Raw genomic sequence first — 18,264 nt, forward strand, 5'->3', positions numbered from 1 at the left:
TGAGGCATCAACGAGCTAGGGAGATGCAGAAGAATTAGAACTAGCTGGGAAAAATACACTGGGTGGGGACAGAAGTATGAACAAGGTCGCCACAAAGAGATAAAACAAGTAGTCAGAGCCACACACTATTTGGAGGACTACTCTGGAGGGGCAGCACTACCAAGCCAAATAGCAATAATACGGATGAAGAGACCAGTGATTGCCAGGACAAAGGCACACCAAGTGGTGAGCGTTGTAGGACACATAAGAGCAAGTAGGTAAAGAAGGAGATCTCAGAAGGAGCAAAGTCTTGAAGGATCCCTTGAATGAAAAGATCTGCAATCCACTCACAAATGTCTCCAAGACTGTTTGTTTCACGCCGAGACCAATTTTCCCATGAACCCTGAACAAATGACATAAAACAACAAGACAGACAAGGGCCTGACATGAACTATGTCTATTAGTCCATACTTACTCTCACATTTCTATAAACTCAGAACCAATACACACACTCATACACCACTCAACAGACTCAGAGGTTGATCAGACCCCCCACTTCCACCCAAATTGTGGGAACCCCAGATGGATCTTACCTTGTCTTGGACGTCTGCCTGTGTAAGTGCCTGTTCCTGCATGCCAGTTCCTCCCTGTGTTTGACTCCCTGAAGACTCATCAAGGGGACCTGGAGGATTAGCAGAAACCACCAGGTGCATCTGAACTCTCCCTCCCAAGGTAGTCTCATCCATCTCCACCAGTCATCTTGACTAGATTCTCTGAGGCTGTTTTCTAAACTGTTAGAGAAAAGGCTCAAAAGCACCTGTGAATGGATAGGGGGGCATCCCACATGAAAAGCTCATCACTCAAGTTCAGAAAGGGTCCTAAGGTGTTCCTTGGAGAACTCTCTCTGTGGAAAAATATCCTTCAAATGTTTGAAAAGACAGCTTAGGGGTGAGTCTGGTTTTGGTGATGAAAACACTATGTTGTAAAAAAGCAAAAGTACAAACTAAAATATATTAACTAAATGCATAAGACATAAATGGAACAGGAATGAACTAAAATATGTAATTTTGTGTAACTGTGGTTAGGGGTCCCCATCAGCATCCCAGTGTTCTGTGGGAGCCCCCAATGGGCCAATAGCTCAGTAACCCAGGGTTACTGCTTCTGACAGGCCCAAAGCCCAGGAGTATGATGTTACTGTCTCACAGGTTTACAGGACCAACCTCAGGCATCATTCTTGAGGATAGAAATCAAAGTCCCTTTTCACCTGCCCTCTGAACCCCAATTTCCCTGTGGACTGAGGCCACAGCAACGATGTCTCAGCAGCAGAAATGTCTTGCTGTCTCTGGCTGGGCTAAAACTCACCACTGGTTTTTCTTCCAGCATTTTCAGGGGTGGGATGCTCTACTGACACACGCTTCTGACAGTCTCTGACAGGCCAATAGCCCAGCAACCTGGGGTTCCTGTCCACAGCTCCATCCCCTTTGGCTTTCCCTCAGAGGTTCCTAAAGGCTCTACACAACTCACAACAAACAAATACAACAAACAGTTATATATTTTCACAGTGGTCTACAAGAACAAATAAGCACAACAAGAAATGTACACAACAAGTTGTTATACTCATGTTTGCAGACACTTGGCAGATACAGGTGTTTAAATTTCTTCCCTCCGGAGGTGGGCTTTGGCAGAATTTATGAGTGATTGTCAGCTTTTCTCCTGATTGCACTGGGTATTATAGGTTCCCTGGAAAGTTTCCAGGGGGCTTCTAACGAAAGCTCACCCTGCAGGCCGCCTAAGTAGCGGCAGTGTCAGTGTCTGGAGAACCTCCCTGGAATCTCTATTATGTTATGTCCAGGAGTCCCCTCAAGGACCACACCACCAGACAAGTCAAATTAAAGAGGAGAACTTTTATTGAAGAGCCGGCTGGCAACTGCCCCAGTGTCTTAAAATGAAGTTTCTGAGTGCAACCCTGAATTGAGTGAGGCTCTGAATTTTATAAGGCAAAACTTTTCTAGGGGTCAAGCATGCATAATTCCAGAAGCGAAAGCAACAGAGAGTGAGGTGTGTTACTCAGTTTATTAGGCTATGATCACAAGAGCACTTAGTAATTTATTTTCACAAAAAAATACAATCTACAATCTCCTAAGGTAATGTAGGGAGGGGGACTCGCAGGTGAGGGTCAGAAACAACATGATCAGAAAAAGGGATAATCACCAAGGATATAATCACCAGTGTAGTTAGTAACTTACATCACTAACAATTTTAGAGGAGTGCATTCATAGTTATACAATGGAGGGACACAGAAGAGGAACCGGTTTTGAAGGTAATGGAACATAACAGAAAAAGAATAAACAGTAAAGTGGAGTCAAACTTGCTCTTTTAACATTCCCATATCATATACTGATGGCATGAAGACCACCTTAACACCAGAACATAGGATGTCATACAAGTCTGCTAAAATGTGTACACAGAGGAGGTTCCACCCAAATAGAGAGTCCTTTAGCTTTCCCACAGTTATTCTGACTTTAGTTATTCCTACGGGTTTATTTGGAAAAAAAAAATCAAAGCATTCATTTCTTTGTTGAAAAGTCAGTGGTGAATTGGCACAGAATTCTGTGTAGGTCATGGAAGGGAGGACTTCACTAAACTTTGAAACAAGTTGTATTCTTTCTGACTTCTCTAGCATATACTTGTATACTTGTACAAGAGAGAATAATGCCTTAACACATTTGCTTTTCCTCTGTGTAAGGATTTTCTAAAAAACATTCCGGAAAGCATTTTTTTATCAAGGCTCTACCATGAGTGGCTGTCCGTAATGGAGAAAAGCAGCGACAGACAGAAAATTGAAAAAATTAAAAGGTAATTATTTTAACATTTATGTCTCAAAAATTAATTTTATACCTTACATTTTATAATTTGTCTACTAAAAGTCAAAGTTATATTCATGGGCACCAGGTTAAAAGTTGGCTTCTATTAGCTTGTCACTGTCATTGTTTTCTCACTAAACCTATAAGCATGGAATGCTTGAACATTGTGCCCCTTCTGTGTACCTGACTTTTAATGAATAAAAAGAGCTATTATTAATTAATTCACTAGCTGTTATGTGGGTCACTATGAAATTTTTGAGAGACACAAAAATGAAGAAATGTAAAATCTCTACAGACAGAATCAAATGGAACCCTGCCAGAAACCCCAATAAGACTTGCAAATTGAAACTTGCATGGAAGAGTCAGAAAGGGGAGTCAACTGTGGTTTTTGGAAGTGAATTAATGCAGCATAACACAGGCTACAATTTATGATGTTAATTTTGGTAAATATCAAAGTAATTAAACAACTCTATTAATTCATGAATTGAAGTCATAGAGAGAAAATGACTTATTTCCTCTTCTCAAGAAATTCAGTTTGGGAAAGATAGATAAACCAAGAAATTACTGTCAGTGCAGTATAATCTGTCCTATAAAAGAGATATTTAGAGAATATTGTGGGAACAAAGCAAAGAATCACTCAGCTCAGCTTCTTGAGACATGTCAGTAAAAAAGGGAGTTGTACAGTGTCAGTATGATCACAAAAAGTAAATTGTTTCTTCTCATGCCAAGGGAAATTTTGGGACCAATTCAATAGTCCTTTCTTGGATATATCCTACATGATAAGAGAATAGAAAAGAAATGTTTATTTACTCTGACTAAAGAGTGTGTGTTCTGTGAAAATTCAGGACACTCATTATCATTTACGTGCATGTTATTGTTTAGTATAGATATTTTTCCTTGAACATCTTTTAAATATGAATTATATGCATACTTTTGGGGATTGTTGGAACATAGTACAGATATTGAAGATACCAGAAACTAAGCCATGTGGCATAATCATAACTCCACTTCCATTAGGGTTTGGTGTAAGCCATTTAGATAGCATCAAATTCTACATATTTGTTTGGTCATTGTTCACAATATCACTTATCTATATTTATAATACACATATCATTCATATATGTATTTATCCTATGTACCATTAAAAGATAAATATTTTTTAAAAGGCTATGTTGGCTCAGACCCTGTAGCTCAGAGGCCAGAATGATGGCCACATACACCGGGACTGGCAAGTTCAAACCTGGCCTGTCCCAAACAACAATAACAGCAACAACAACAAAAATAGCCCAGCATTGTGTTGAGTGCCTGAGGAGCTTCTTGGGAGCCTGAGGCAAGAGCATTGCTTAAGATCAAGGCTGTGCACTTGCTGTGAGCTGTGATGCCACAGCACTCTACTAAGGGAGACATAGTGAGACTCTGTCTCAAAATAAATAAATAAATACATACATACACAAATAAAAGAAAGTGAGATAAAATAAAATATTATGTCTCTCATGAAAATATGAAATAAATGCATATCAATGCTTCTGGTTAAATTAATAATAAGGAAATCAGTAAGATAGTGTAGCCATCTTTATAGATTGCACATTATGAAACCTTACGTATTTGAACCAAATTGAGTCAGAAATACTGAAATAAATTTACAAAATGATGCAAATATCCCGCTTTCTACCAGAGCAAGGGTTCAGAGAAATCTGTTGACTCTCTACCAGACAGAGTTTTCAATTCTTTTGCCATGTTTTATGTACACTGCTAACAGTTATCTTCAAATGACAGAGATATAAACAGTCCTGGTTGTGAAAAGGCTTAAGGATCCCATAGTATCCCCAAAGCGTTTACTAGATGCCTTATTTTATATAGAATACACCCAGTAATCTTTTGGTCCATTTGAAAGTCCTGCATAATTCCTCATCAGAGGAATTATACTTCTATTCAGACTATTATGCTGAAGAAAGTCTTTTCTGTGATTTGTACAACAGGAGTCAGACCAGCTTGTTTTCCTCAGGTTGCAGATTCTTTTATTAAAAAAGCAACAATCATAAATATCAGCTTGTCCATGTTTTCTGAGTAGGAGTAATACATTATTTTGGTAAATAATCAGGTAAAACACAACTGTAGCCCAGAATGAAAGAGGGAAGAGGAGAGTGAGGAGAAGGAAGGGAAGAGGACGTGTGGAGGGTGGGTAATTGGTGGAACTTCACCTAGGGTGTATATTGCAAGGGTACATGTCAATCAATTAAGAGTAGAGTATAAATGTCTTAACACTATCATTAAGAAAGTGAGGTGAAAGTTATGTTAACCAGTTTAATGTAAGCATTCCAAATTTTACACAAAATCAGCACATTGTACCCCATAAACGCATTAATGTACCCAGTTATGATTTAATAAAAAAAATTGTTAAGAGATAAAAAGAGAGAGAAAAAGAAAAGAAAAAAAGAATCTTTTAGCAATTACCAAATGAGAATACTAGAAAAGAAAGTAAGAAAACGTGACACATATGTAAAAAGTGATAGAAAGGAGGTAAGATTTGGCTCGGCATCCTGTTGCACAGTGGTTATGGCGCCGGACACACGCACTGAAAGATCCACGTTTGAACACGGCTTGGGCCAGCTAAACAATGGTGAAACACCTGCCAAAAGAAAAGAAAAAATGCCTGGGCATTGTGCCAGGTGGCTGTAGTCCCAGCTGCTTAAAGGGCTGGAGCAAGAGAGTACACCCTGAGCCCAAGAGTTTGAGGTTGCTGTGACAACTGACAACTGATACTGCAACACTCTACCCAGGGTGACATAGTGAGGCTCTTCCTCAAAAAAAAAAAAAAAAAAAAGGAATGAGGCAATATTTGGAACAAAATCAACCACAGAAGATGGTGGAGCAGACAATGAACTCTCAGAATGGACCGGGTGGTCTTTACAGCTGGGATTTGGTTCTTCACCTAGAGACAGCATTTCTGTGTTGCCAGTTAAAAATAAAGGAGCAATTTAAAATTAATTACTGTTTAATTTCATCAGAAAGGTTTTGGTGGGTTGTGGTTGAGAGTAATCTAAATGTTGCAAGATTTACCTAAGCTTCAACATATTGAGCTAGTTTCAGGGAAGTATTTCATGAAGGGTATTCGTTTTTAAATGACACTTATCTGAATTCTACTAAGTTTTCATTGTGTTGTGAAGACAGTGTAGAAATATGCCCCCCCCAAATCTCCAGTGTTTCTTTTCTCATTGTCTCCCTGCAGTTCTCACTTCATTGGGTTCCACATTAACTGAAACTTGGGTATCTGAGCTGGGTTCCTATTTGCCTTGTACGTCATGCAAAGTTAGTGTTGCCTGCCTTTACAAGATTGAAATAAATTGCCTTGCTTACCGAGTACATTTTTCTGTATTTAGGCTATTAGACCAGCTACCAAGAGGAAACGTTGTGCTCTTAAGGTACATGTTCCTGGTCTTAAGTAATATCGCTGAACACTCCGTGGCAAATGAAATGGATGATTTACACTTAGGGGTGTGTATGGCTCCAAGTATTATTTGGCATCCTTCTGCAGGCAGAGAAGAAATGGCCTCTGCAGAAAAGGTAATGAAGTTTTTGTATTATACTTGCTGGGGAACTGAATCACCATTTGTAAAGGAAATGGAAGGTATTTAGTCTTAAAGACAATGTCTTATAGAAGTTAAATAGAATACACTTTCTTAAATTTCAGTTTACTATATAAAATGCAATTTATCAACATGTTATATGAAAATAAATGCTTCTTTTTTTTATACGTTAATCAGCTTGTGGAATTTGTGATAAAAAACTGCCGCAACATCTTTGGAGGACACGTCACTGCCCTGTTTGGAGAGTCATCCAGAATATAAAATACTCAAGAAAAACCCTCAGGTACTGTCAATAATTGGGTTGCTTTTTGTGAAAAACTGACTCATGTCTATGAAGATGCTGGCACAGTTGTTTTCTTCAAAGCCATGCAAGCTGAAGGAAAGCAAGCCTGGTATGTGGCTCAACAGAGCCCTGGGTTTCCCATCATTTCTTAGAAGGCCTGCTAACAGGTCAGGGTATTTAACAGGATGGTAGGGTTAAATAAGGTGTGTGATAAGTTCTTAGTTTTCATAAGTTATCAGAGGCAGCATGCTACAGTAGGATGGTTTGAACTTTTTTTTTTGAAAAATTAAACTTTATAAGAAATTTTTGTTTTTGAGATAGTCTCTCAATTTATCACACTCAGTAGAGTTCTGTGACATCACAGCTCACAGCAATCTCCCACTCCTGGGCTTATGCGATTCTCTTGTCTCAGCCTTCCAAGTAGCTTGGGCTACAGATGCCCACCACAATGCCCAGCTAAGGAATTCTAATATGTGTAGTATATATTGTTGAAACTGGAATAGAAATCTCAGAAGTAGTAGAGGCAGGACTGATGTTCTTATTTTTCTTTTTTCCGCTCCCTGATTCTTGAGACACTTCTCAGCATTTTACTGTGCTATGAGATCATTTGACAACAATTTGCATTATTGCCAGATAGGCAGATGTTAAAATCAAAGACAAAAGAAACCTCCAGGTTATGAATTCCTATATCACTAGCTGCTAGTTATGTTATCTTTGGCCAATTGTTCTATGCCACTGAGCATCAATATCTTAATCTAAAAAATGTGGATGAAAGTTTATGATTACTGTAAATATGAAATGAGGTAATGGATATTACAGAAACTTGAGCAAAAGAAACTGATAGACTTAGTCAATGGATTTCCCAAGAGTAAGCTATGTTTAACATCCAGCAACCCATGTTAGAAGGTACATTATTATGCAGTACTACGTATATGGAATTTTTTTTTTTACTTTTATTTTGTTATTACCACTTAGTCTAATGACATTTTCATTGTTTGGGAAAATTTTGCATAGAGAAAGACCATTCATCAGGACCTAAGATAAATCTAGTACATCTCAACAGGCATTTCCCATTTTAACACCTGTGGTAATATTGTAATAGTTTCTTTACTGGCAGTAGGAATTGAAATACATTACCTAAAAAGACAATAAAACTAAGCATTATAGTTCATTTCTAAGGAAATATGGGTTTATTTGTGCTAAGTACGAGTGTTAATCCTGTTTGATTTTTTGACAGATACATCTAGCATTCCAGAGAGCAATGCTTCCTCATATGAGAGCTTGAAGAAAAAAGAGACTATGCTGCTGGCCACAGTGTGATGAATCAAAGAAAATGCGTCCAATTGAAGGGAAGCATTGACTCCCTTATAATGTCTCTGGACTCTGGCCTTGATGCCCTTGAATTCTAAATGAGCTTCAGAGCCTCCTGTATGACTTTTAGTTCAGGTGGACCAGCCTCCTAAAGACAAGCCGATGGATGTAACAATGTGCAGAGATATTCCACCACAGAATCCTGCCAAGATTCTGTCTGGCACTTGTCCACATGTCCACAGCTGCATCATATGTTAAAAAAAAAATAAAAATAGAAAATAGAAAATGCTGTCAGCTGTCCTGTATAAGCTCCACCTGATCTACAAGGCTAATTCTATCATATTAACAGCTGTGGCTCACCTGTTGCCCTAGTTACTTGGGAGCTGATTTCCCAGCAGAAACTTTGTAGGCCAGATGAAGAGTTCCTATCTTTAATGCACTTCAACAAAATTTCTGACAATGTAGCATTCTTTAACCTGCAAACTACAGTTCGTATTTGATGGAGGAATCAAATCTTCTCCTGATATGCAAACAAAAAGTGAAGCTGAATAGCTCCTATCTTGAGAAAATACATCTAACTTCCATGAAGAAATCAAGACTTAACAATAGGGGGAAGTGGGAAAGGGGGGATGGGTAGAGGGAGGGGGATCGGTGGGATCACACCTTTGGTGCATCTTACAGGGGTATTTGCGAAACTTGGTAAATGTAGAATGTAAAGGTTTTGGCACAGTAACTGAGATAACGCCGGAAAGGCTATGTTAACCACTGTGATAAAAATGTGTCAAATGGTCTATGAAGCGAGTGTATGATGCCCCATGATCATATCAATGTATACAGTTATGATTTAATAAAAAAAATGCAGTGTAGACCAAATAGAAAGACAATGTAAACAAAGGCGTGCAGGTGGGGGGAAAACTCTTTGCAGCTGGGATGCAGGCCTGAGGGAAGAAAGGGGTGGCGAGGTTGGAAAGGAAAGCATGCTCTAGGAGAAACCAGAATAAATCCAGGAAGAGAGAATTAAGCCATTTCCCCTCCACAACCCTATAAAGAGAGATAGGCTTTGGGGGAAATAAGCACTTTGGGTTTGTGATTTAGGGAGGCAATGAACTTGCCTCGGTAGGGGAATTCCAAATGGGTCTCGACTGAAATTTGATTTAACGCAAGGGAGTGGAATTGTTAACCTCACAACCAAAGCAACACATAAGATGAGCTCATGTTTGAGGGGACAAGAAGATGCCCCCTCATATTCTTACCTAGAATTTTTTCCTCTTTTTTCCTTAATATAATTAATTAGTATTGACTTTAAGTGATAAAAATCCAACCCAAACCAGCTTAAGTCCAGAGAGCTATAAAATTGGCAGGAAACCCATCTTAGGCATAGCTAGATCAATGGGCTCAAACAATGCAAGAGGACCTGGCTTCTCTCCACCACACCCCTGCAGTCCCTTCTGTTGGCTTCAATCTCATGTAACATGTGGTGGCACTTGGTAGCTCTTGGTTACTTTGGGGTGGCAGAACAGCTGCCTCAGTGGCAGGCTGACATCTCTGTGGTTCCAGTCACCTGGTCCAGAGAGATGTCCTTGGACCAGAGGAACTGGTTCAAGGACATGCATGCAGCCCAATGGAGCCACTGAGAAGCAGCAAAGCATCTCAGTGCTCCATAGTGGTTCCCAGTGGGCTCCATGCTCATTCTGTTCTCAAAACAATTACTGTGGACAGGAAGAGTCAACACTCATCTCTGCAAAGACCAGTTTTGCATCTTCCAATCCTTAAGTAGGAATAAGGTCTCACCCAGACCATACGTACTAAGAATAGGATTGTAATAAAGACCAAAGTTAAAAGGAAAAAGGGTATGGGTATTTTTTTTTGGGGGGGTTAGGCAAATAACCCATATCTGCATACTCTCCTTTTCCTATCATTAGAAAAATAAATAGAGAATTAGCTGTTAGTCTCACATGCACTCGTTGGGAACCTGGGACAGAGACTGGCTAGTTACTTGCCAAACTCATTTCCTTTCCTCTCAAGCGCTTGGCCAAACTCCACTTCTCAGCTTCCCTTATAGCAAAGAATGCCCTAGTGACTGAGTTCAGCCCAACTGAGCATGGGCGGAAGTCATGATAACCCCTCTCAGGCTGGGCCTGATACATCGTCCCAGGAGACCTCTCTGCTATTACATGCCCCAGGAGACCTCTCTAAGTAATTTCTCCCCTCACATTCTTTACCTTGGCTGAATGATGAGGACTCTAGGGATGAAGGGGAGGACAAAACCACAGGAGTATAAGAAACTTGATTCCTTGAGTGACCACACAAAAAGCCACTCCGTCAGGAAGTGTGCTGTGGAAACAGAACTACCCCACATAAGCATGAAGTAAAGTTATTTTAAGTCACAAAATTTAGAGTTTGTTCCAGCAGCTCTTCTTAGCTTGTTAAATGGCCTTGTGGAACTTGGCTTGTTGGGTGTCTGAAAACATGATACTGTGTTAAAACATCTCTCTTCCTCCACATTAAACAAATCATAAAGGGGATCGACACACAGGGATGTATATAAATGGCATGGAAGTAAGGAAAATTGGAAAGACAAGGAGCTTGGGGAAAAAATAAGGTAGATTTCTTATGACCCAAGGTTCAAGGAAAGTCACGTAGAAATGAACAGGGACTTTTGGAAAAAGGTGATTGATAAATACACAGTCCACATGCCCACCTCCATGACAAGAAGATGGGTGCCATTAATTAATTATCAAGAGGCCACAAATACAACACCAACAAGAAGAAAAAAATAGCTAATGAAAAAAAAAAAGAAAAAAATAGCTAATGTTGCAGTAAGAATTGCCTTGACAAAAGGTGCTCTCTTGTTGTTGACCACATTTCCACTATAGCCACTGGGAATGAAAACTATAATTGGCACTTTTATAAAAGACAATACATAAGAAAGGTGAGATGAGCGTACTAGGGTTGTGGATACAGGTCCCTGTAGTTAGGAAGGAAACACTTTTTAAAAAAAGAAGAAAAACGTTTGCAAAACATAGAGAACAAGAGGAATTAGCCGGTATTCTCACATGCACTCATTGGGAACCTGAGACAGAGACTGGCTAGTTACTTGCCAAACGTGAGGGTTAGTGTAGGATAATATTTAGAAATAAACTTATCCTACATCAAGCACACAAAGTAAATTCAGTGTGAGTTTAAAATGACATGCTTTTCTTCCAGAGGCTTAAGACGCTTTGACCCCCCTGGGTTACTCACAGAGTTAGGCTCTTTGGAAAATTCCTTAGGCCTTTTCTCTGAAGCAGTACACCCCGTGAAGCCTGAGATCCAAGGGCATGCCGCCCTTCCTCAGAGATATGGGCCAGAGGGTTGACATATGTTAACAACACACTGTCAGAGGTCTATAGGTGCTCTGCCCTGAAGGAAGGTCACAGTCGTTACTTCATACTGAGTAAACTGAGTGAATGCTTGAAGATAACTCTGTTCCCCTATAGCTGTTTTTGTCTTTGTGCCCTGCTCGGAAAACTAGTCACTGTTTAGAGGAAGAGATTTACTACACAAGTGGTCACATTGATATGGTAAATTTCCTTTCAAGTTCAAATTCAGCTAATAGGTAATGGATTAGGTGTGTACGTGACTGGAAGAGTATAAAACTTAAACGTGGAATAAAGAATTTTGCTATATGCCATCAAACGGTGTATAGTCTGTTTCTTGACTTAATAATTACAGGAGCGAGTTTACACCTACAGCAAAGCTGCTGCTCGTTCGCATCTCGGTTCACGCAACAGTTAGTGGTATTGATGAAGAACAATGCCTTATCTGGCAGGGCCTGTGGCTCAGTGAGTAGGGTGCCAGCCCCATATACCAAGAGTGGTGGGTTCAAACTCAACCCCGACCAAACTGCAACAATAACAACAACAAAAATGCCTTATCAAAGGAAAAGTTAAGAGAGATTATCTTAGCTGTGAATTTAACAGGAAGGATGTTTGATTATGTTGAGAAGTGGAGAGGAATTTATGCTCACATACTGCTTCAAGGAAATAGTAGCACAAGACTCCCACAATGGAACCTTAAGAGAAAGGTATTACTCTGAAGCATGGATCATGACAGTATGTTTATTAGAAATGAAAGAACATCACAGTGGGGGGGGTAGGGCTTTACCTTAAATATCTGTTCCTGATTCTGCTAGGTATTCAGGATAAATCTATGTTATCTGTAATTCTATACCAGTATGTTTAAGAGTAGATGTGATCTTTTTTTCTTTATGATTTTTTAAATTCTCCTTACTTTTATAATATAGACAAACAGAAACTTTAAGTAAGCTTAAGTAATAAAAGATTGAGACAAGAACAAAAAATCAGCGGTTAAAAAAAAAAAATCAATTCTGGAGTCAAAGAACCTGGTTCAGATCCCAAGTCTGTTACTTACCAGCTAAGCTGAACAAAGGACTGAATTTCTATTTGCCTACATACAATAGAGATGAATAATACCTATGTAGGAGGGTAAGATGTTTAGCAAAATATCTCAAGAACAGTGGCCACTAGGAATGTATTAGCTTCTTCTACTATTATCTTATTTCTTATACCTTTTCTAGTTTTTCTTCCAGGAAAACCAGCAGGAGGGGGGCAAAAAGGAAGTCACATTTATTGAACAAGAAAGAAACATCACACATAGTCACAGAATGTTAGAGAATGCTAGATATTCTCCCAATCGTTTCTTCTCCTTCCTGGAAAATATAGCTAGACTATATTTCTTAACCTCCTAGCCTCCCTTATTACAAGATATACCTATGTACAACTGAGTTCTGGGCAGTGGAATTCACACAAAATAATATGTACCACTTCCAGGTATGGGCAATCAATACCTTCCCAAGCCCTCTTTCCAAGGGCTCGATGCAGGTAAGCTCAGTGACCCTGCTGAAGATGGCGAGGGCACAGGATGGATGCACGCAGGGTGTCCAAATTACACCTTGAAGGAGTGCTGCCATGAGCACACATTTTGGGACTTCACACAAATGAGAAATAAATGTATTTCACATCTAAGGCAGTATATTTTTAGATTCATTTTTTATAGCTGTTAAGTGATCCAATCTAATACAGCCAAGCTTTTTACCTATCATCTCATGTTTAATCCTTATCACGACGTCTTGAAATAGATGTTATCCCAATTTTACAGCTAAAGGAACTAAAGCTCACAGAAGTTAAGGAACCATCTTACCCAATATCGTGAATGCAATAAATGATAGGGCCAGTTTTGTATCAATCTGCTCCAAAACTCATGACTTTCTAGTCTGCACACAGCCCTGACATGTGGAAAGTGGCCTCCCCTTCCTCACTCATTTACCCCTTCACTTCCCAACTGGTGATACTTGAGTCCTTAAACCCAAATTTCTTTCTTTTTTTTTTTTTTTTGTCCCCCATCTGTATATCTACTTTGGGTGATCTAGGCTGATGTCTCCCAAGCATACTTATCTTTTATATCTCATTCCATCCACATATGAGTCCATGACAGGGAAACAGTTCAACTTAGTCCACCCATTATGGGAGACGGAATTGTAGCAGTTTCGCAACTGGCCACAGAATCAGAGATAATGAATAGTAGAGCAGAGGAAAGGAGAGGGGAAAAAAACTCCAACCAGCAGGAGCTGTACAACATAATCCATTGGAATACGTAAAAACATCAGAACTTGTTTCATAATTATTTGCTTTGTCCATCCTTTAGTTTCTTTTTCTGTGTTTTATAAACATGTAAGATGATATGTTAATTTATAAACAAATGTTATTGATGTATTGTCAGATTTTTTTCTGATAGTAAATAATAAAAACACGAGTAACATTAAATTTGGGCAGTAAATGGGGCGGTGCCTGTGGCTCAAGGAGTAGGGCGCCGGTCTCATATGCCAGAGGTGGCGGGTTCAAACCCAGCCCCGGCCAAAAACCAAAAAAAAAAAAAAAAAAAATTTGGGCAGTAAATTCCTACTTCTTTGCTTCCTTCCCCAAATTTAAAACACTGCATTATGGAAAACAAAATGACAAAAACAACAAACAAGTCTGTAGAGACATCTCTCTGCCATCACAGGAAATGGATTAATTCAACTAAAATCAAGTGAAACCAAGTTTTTACAAAAGATTAACCCCTTTTGATAAAAATGGAGATTTAAACTAATGTATATTATACCTGGGTCACTACAAAAGTGTTGAGACAGACTTGTGTTATGGTCCATTATTTCACTTCAAAGAAACACAGTCAGAGTCCTTTCTGATTCACCTGTGCAAGCTTCAACTTGGTGGCTTACTGGCGTTCCTGGCAGGGATTCATTCCTTTCTGTCCACACAGATCTTATGTATCTGTATATCTCAAAACTTTTGTAATGACTCAACATCTCTGTCTTCAGATATAACAAAAAAGAATCCAACAAGTTGTAACCATTGTCAGACATACTTTTGTAGAAAAGCCAGAACTATAAAGGGAAATTTTCTGCTGAGAAATTTAAACAAATTACTTACATATTTTTTAAGACCTAAATTGAAGTAACAAATACCCTGTGTACATTTCATAAGAAAAAAACATGCAGCCAAAAGATTTAGTGTTCAGAAGGGGGAAAAAACCAGAAGACCTACTTCTGTCACTTTTTTTGTTGTTGTTGCAGTTTGGCTTTTGCTGAGTTCGAACCCACCACCCTCTGTCTATGGGGCCGGCGCTCTCCTCACTGAGCCACAGGAGCCACCCAGAAGACCTACGTCTGAACAAAAAGGACAGAGAAGCAGGTAAAATAAATGGCTGATAAAAAGTCTAACAACATTCAAAAGGCTTGTTGGCTGATCACTTTTAATCACCTGCCAATATGAAAGGACTAGGAAGAGTTGTGAACTGACTCCCCAACGACATGAAGGTCCTCTAGTCTCCACACAGCACTGCCATGAAGGAAAGGAACTGAAGTGTTGTCATAAAGGCTGCAAATAAAGAAATCTACCTCTGTGGAAATTTTCATGTGGCTCTGACAGGTGCCTTTAACAATTCACTTCTCTTAGAATCTTAGCCCCTAATTTAAAAGGTCAGTTTGCTCATCCTTTCCAGCAATCTCATAGGGTTCAGACTGAAAAATAATGAGGTTTATCATCAGGATCTCTCCTCACCAAGACAGGGCAGCTGAAGCCAGTTTAAACAAACAAATCCACAGTGATTTTTATAAGGCTGCAAAAATAACATTCTCATGGGAATTGCCTTTGCTCCTTAGCAATCTTATCTACTTCAGTAATCCGTTGCAGAGTTTTCCACAAAGTCTTGAATGAAACAAGATGAAGATAGCAAGAATAAACTTACGGGCAAAATGTTAACCTTCCCGTGACTGTGAAAGACTTGGGGCAGAACCCCCCACTCTGCCCAGAGCTCTGACCACCCCAATCAACCGCAAGAGACGTCGCTTGATGCAAAAACGCAAGAGGATTTTTATTCCTGCATGCCAGGGCTTGACCCACAACTCTTTTAGAAGCCGAGGAGTCAAGCCCCGCTCAGCAGTTTTTACAAGCTTATAAAGGCAAAAACTACAAAGTAGGCGGGAATAGCAGACATGCCAGGGGCTCTAACAATAAAGTAAGAGGGAATAGACACAGCTGGGGCTCTAACCAGATAAGAAGAACTCTGGTTCATTATTCAACTGTCTTAAGACAAGACTAACAGTCAAATATTTGCTTAATAGTAAACATTTGCTGCAGCTCCTGGGGCTATCTCCTGGAACAGTTACAAAAGGTCACATTCCTATGGTAGGGAGTGAGAGGTGGTCACATTCCTATGGTAGGGAGTGAGAAGTGGTCACATTCTCATGGTAATATTTTCTTTCAACTGCTGCCCAAATCACCTCAAGGTGGCTGCCCCAGGAGGCACACCGTTCTTTTTCACTATCTCAGGAACAAACTTGCTAATCAGCCCGACTTGAAATGCTACTGGGTGGATCTGCTTGCTCGAAAATTTACGGTCTTTTCTCTCCTGCCCCACTCCCTAGAGGGCATGAACCATAAACTTCAAAATGCAAAACTGCAAGTGTCACGTCGCAGGTTTGTTTCCAACAAATCAGGTACATGGCGTTATTTGTTGAAATACTACAGCTCCCACCACAGTAAACTAGCGGGTCTTCCCGTGCAATTAAATGACAGTTATACTGACAAACATGTCCCCGCCCCTATGTTGACGTCAATAGGAAAACTGGAAAAAGTTCCACGAATATTCCTCTCAGGAATTCCTCCTTACAAACAAATCTCCAGCCACACCTCAAGATCCAGCCCACCGTCCTCCAAGCCGACCGCACACCCGAGGGGATCCGTCCCATTGATTCGCCCTTCACAACCTCCGCAAGCCGAATTTCGCTCCAAATCTAGAAACCCGGGTCAGCGACCAAAAGCCTGATCTTCCCCTAGCGCGAAGCCGCCTCCTCGTAGGAGCTCCGCTCTGCTGCAAAAAGCACCAGACTCCCCGACTGGTTCAGAGAGATTCAGAAGCCCACGTCCTCCTACCCTCACCTCCACACCTTTCATAAATAGTAAAATGTATACACGAAGCACAAAGAGGAAAGGCACGACGGTTTTGAGTCCTCCGTTCGAGGAGAGCGAGCGAGCGGACTGGTGTCTGCAGGGAGCCCGGCGCACAGCTAGCAGTCAGAGTCCGGGGAGACCAAGAGGTTGTCGTTGCCTCTCCCAAGAAAATGGAAACCCCCGCCCTCCAGAAGTCGTTGGAAATGCATGCCACCCCTATAAACTTCCTCCACAGGGTCGGGAGAAACCCGGTACAAGAGCGGGAATCCGATCCCTGCGGCTAACCCCTGTACCCCCCGCGCTTAGCACCGAGCCTGCCACCCGGTGAGCACCCCAAAAACCAGTCTGCTTCAACGCGTCTCCTTCCAGCACGGCTGTGGGCTCCTGCCTCCCCACCCCCAAGTCCCTTCAAACCTCAGCCCAACTTCACCCTCCTCTATTGAGAGCTCAGCCGGGCTATCGGAACCCCGGGAAACCTTAGAAAGAACGCCCGCGAAGAACCGCGCGCCAGGGTTGAGGGCTCACAGAGAGGGAAAAATAACCGGGACCAGTTGGAGGAGCTGATTTTAAGGGTTCCCGAAGCATTCTGGGTTCTGGGTTCCTTGTTTTGTGACTGCCTCGCAGTGCAACAAACTTATTTTCTGATTAAAAAGGAAAAGAAAGGTCGCAGTGGGTGACTGTGGCGATGTTGGGGCCCTGCCTCCTCCTGGGTTCAGGGTGCCCATCGACCCATCTTAGCTGTGGGGCTCAGGGTGCCACGGCCCCACAGCCGCTGTCCAGCGCTGTAGGAGGCAGAGCCCTGGGAAGTCCCCTGTCCTTCTGGCAGCCCGCTAGGACCAGATCCTTTACCCCAAATCCGCAAGCCGGGGCGCCCGGGGCGCCAGCACGTGCCGAAGCTGACTCGGACAGCGCGCCTGACTGACCTCAGCACCTGAGCACCGGGCCAGGGAGAGCCTCTGGCGCGGCACATGCATAGTCCGAGGGTCCCAGTGTTGTGGCGAAAGCTACCTACTTGCGACCAATCCCGGTGTTCAACCCAGTGCTCTGTCTAGTGCGGCGCTCCCCTCCCCTCCCCTCCTGGAGCTCGCGGCGGCTCGAAAACACGACGCGCCCAAGTTCAGGCTGCCGGCTCCTCAGCCGCAAGGAGGGGGAGACACGTGGGGAGGGGGAGCGGCTCCGGGAGGGCGGGAGCCCGCGTGCCTTCGAGCTGGGCATGCTCAGTGCGCGCCCGAGGGAGGTGCCTGGGCGCTGCACCTGCCAGGCGCGGCCGGGGGAGGCGGACCCGCGTCCCCACCCGCGAAACTGGAAAAGGGCTCCTTGTTGATCCCCAGGCTGGTGGCGACCATCAGCCTGGTTCCCGTACAGGGACGTAGAAGGTTCCGTAGAGGGTGCTGCTTCAGCGTCTGGGGATAATATTGAGGCGATGTCGCCTTCCTTTGCAACCTGAGTATGGGCACAAGGAGGCGCGACCTGCCCGGGTACCTAAACCTCTGGCCTCCGAGAGACGCGGAATTCCGGAGATCCTTCAGGCGCTCTTGCCAGGGAAACAAATATTTCTGCTTCTAGGCTACCAAGGCTGAGCCGGGGTTTGGGTGGGCGGGTGGCACTGAACTTGAGAAGCCTGGAGAGGGAGCTTTCGAAAGGTTTTACCTGCCTGTAGTCAGGCAGAAGACTCTGGTCAAAGAGACCGCGTTACCGAGGCAGAGACTCACACACAACACAACTGT

The 18,264-nt window shown here is 41.9% G+C and overlaps 1 long non-coding RNA gene across 1 annotated transcript; it reads left to right on the forward strand.

Moving 5' to 3' along the window:
• Positions 1 to 2,749: 2,749 nt before the first annotated feature.
• LOC128570690 (uncharacterized) lies at positions 2,750 to 7,977 on the forward strand. The gene is made up of 4 exons (XR_008375611.1): positions 2,750 to 2,835; positions 6,224 to 6,265; positions 6,608 to 6,713; positions 7,951 to 7,977. It is a non-coding gene; the product is annotated as an uncharacterized LOC128570690 (long non-coding RNA).
• Positions 7,978 to 18,264: the final 10,287 nt, after the last annotated feature.

Source organism: Nycticebus coucang, chromosome 18 (assembly GCF_027406575.1).
Source record: "Nycticebus coucang isolate mNycCou1 chromosome 18, mNycCou1.pri, whole genome shotgun sequence".
Taxonomy (NCBI): domain Eukaryota; kingdom Metazoa; phylum Chordata; class Mammalia; order Primates; family Lorisidae; genus Nycticebus; species Nycticebus coucang.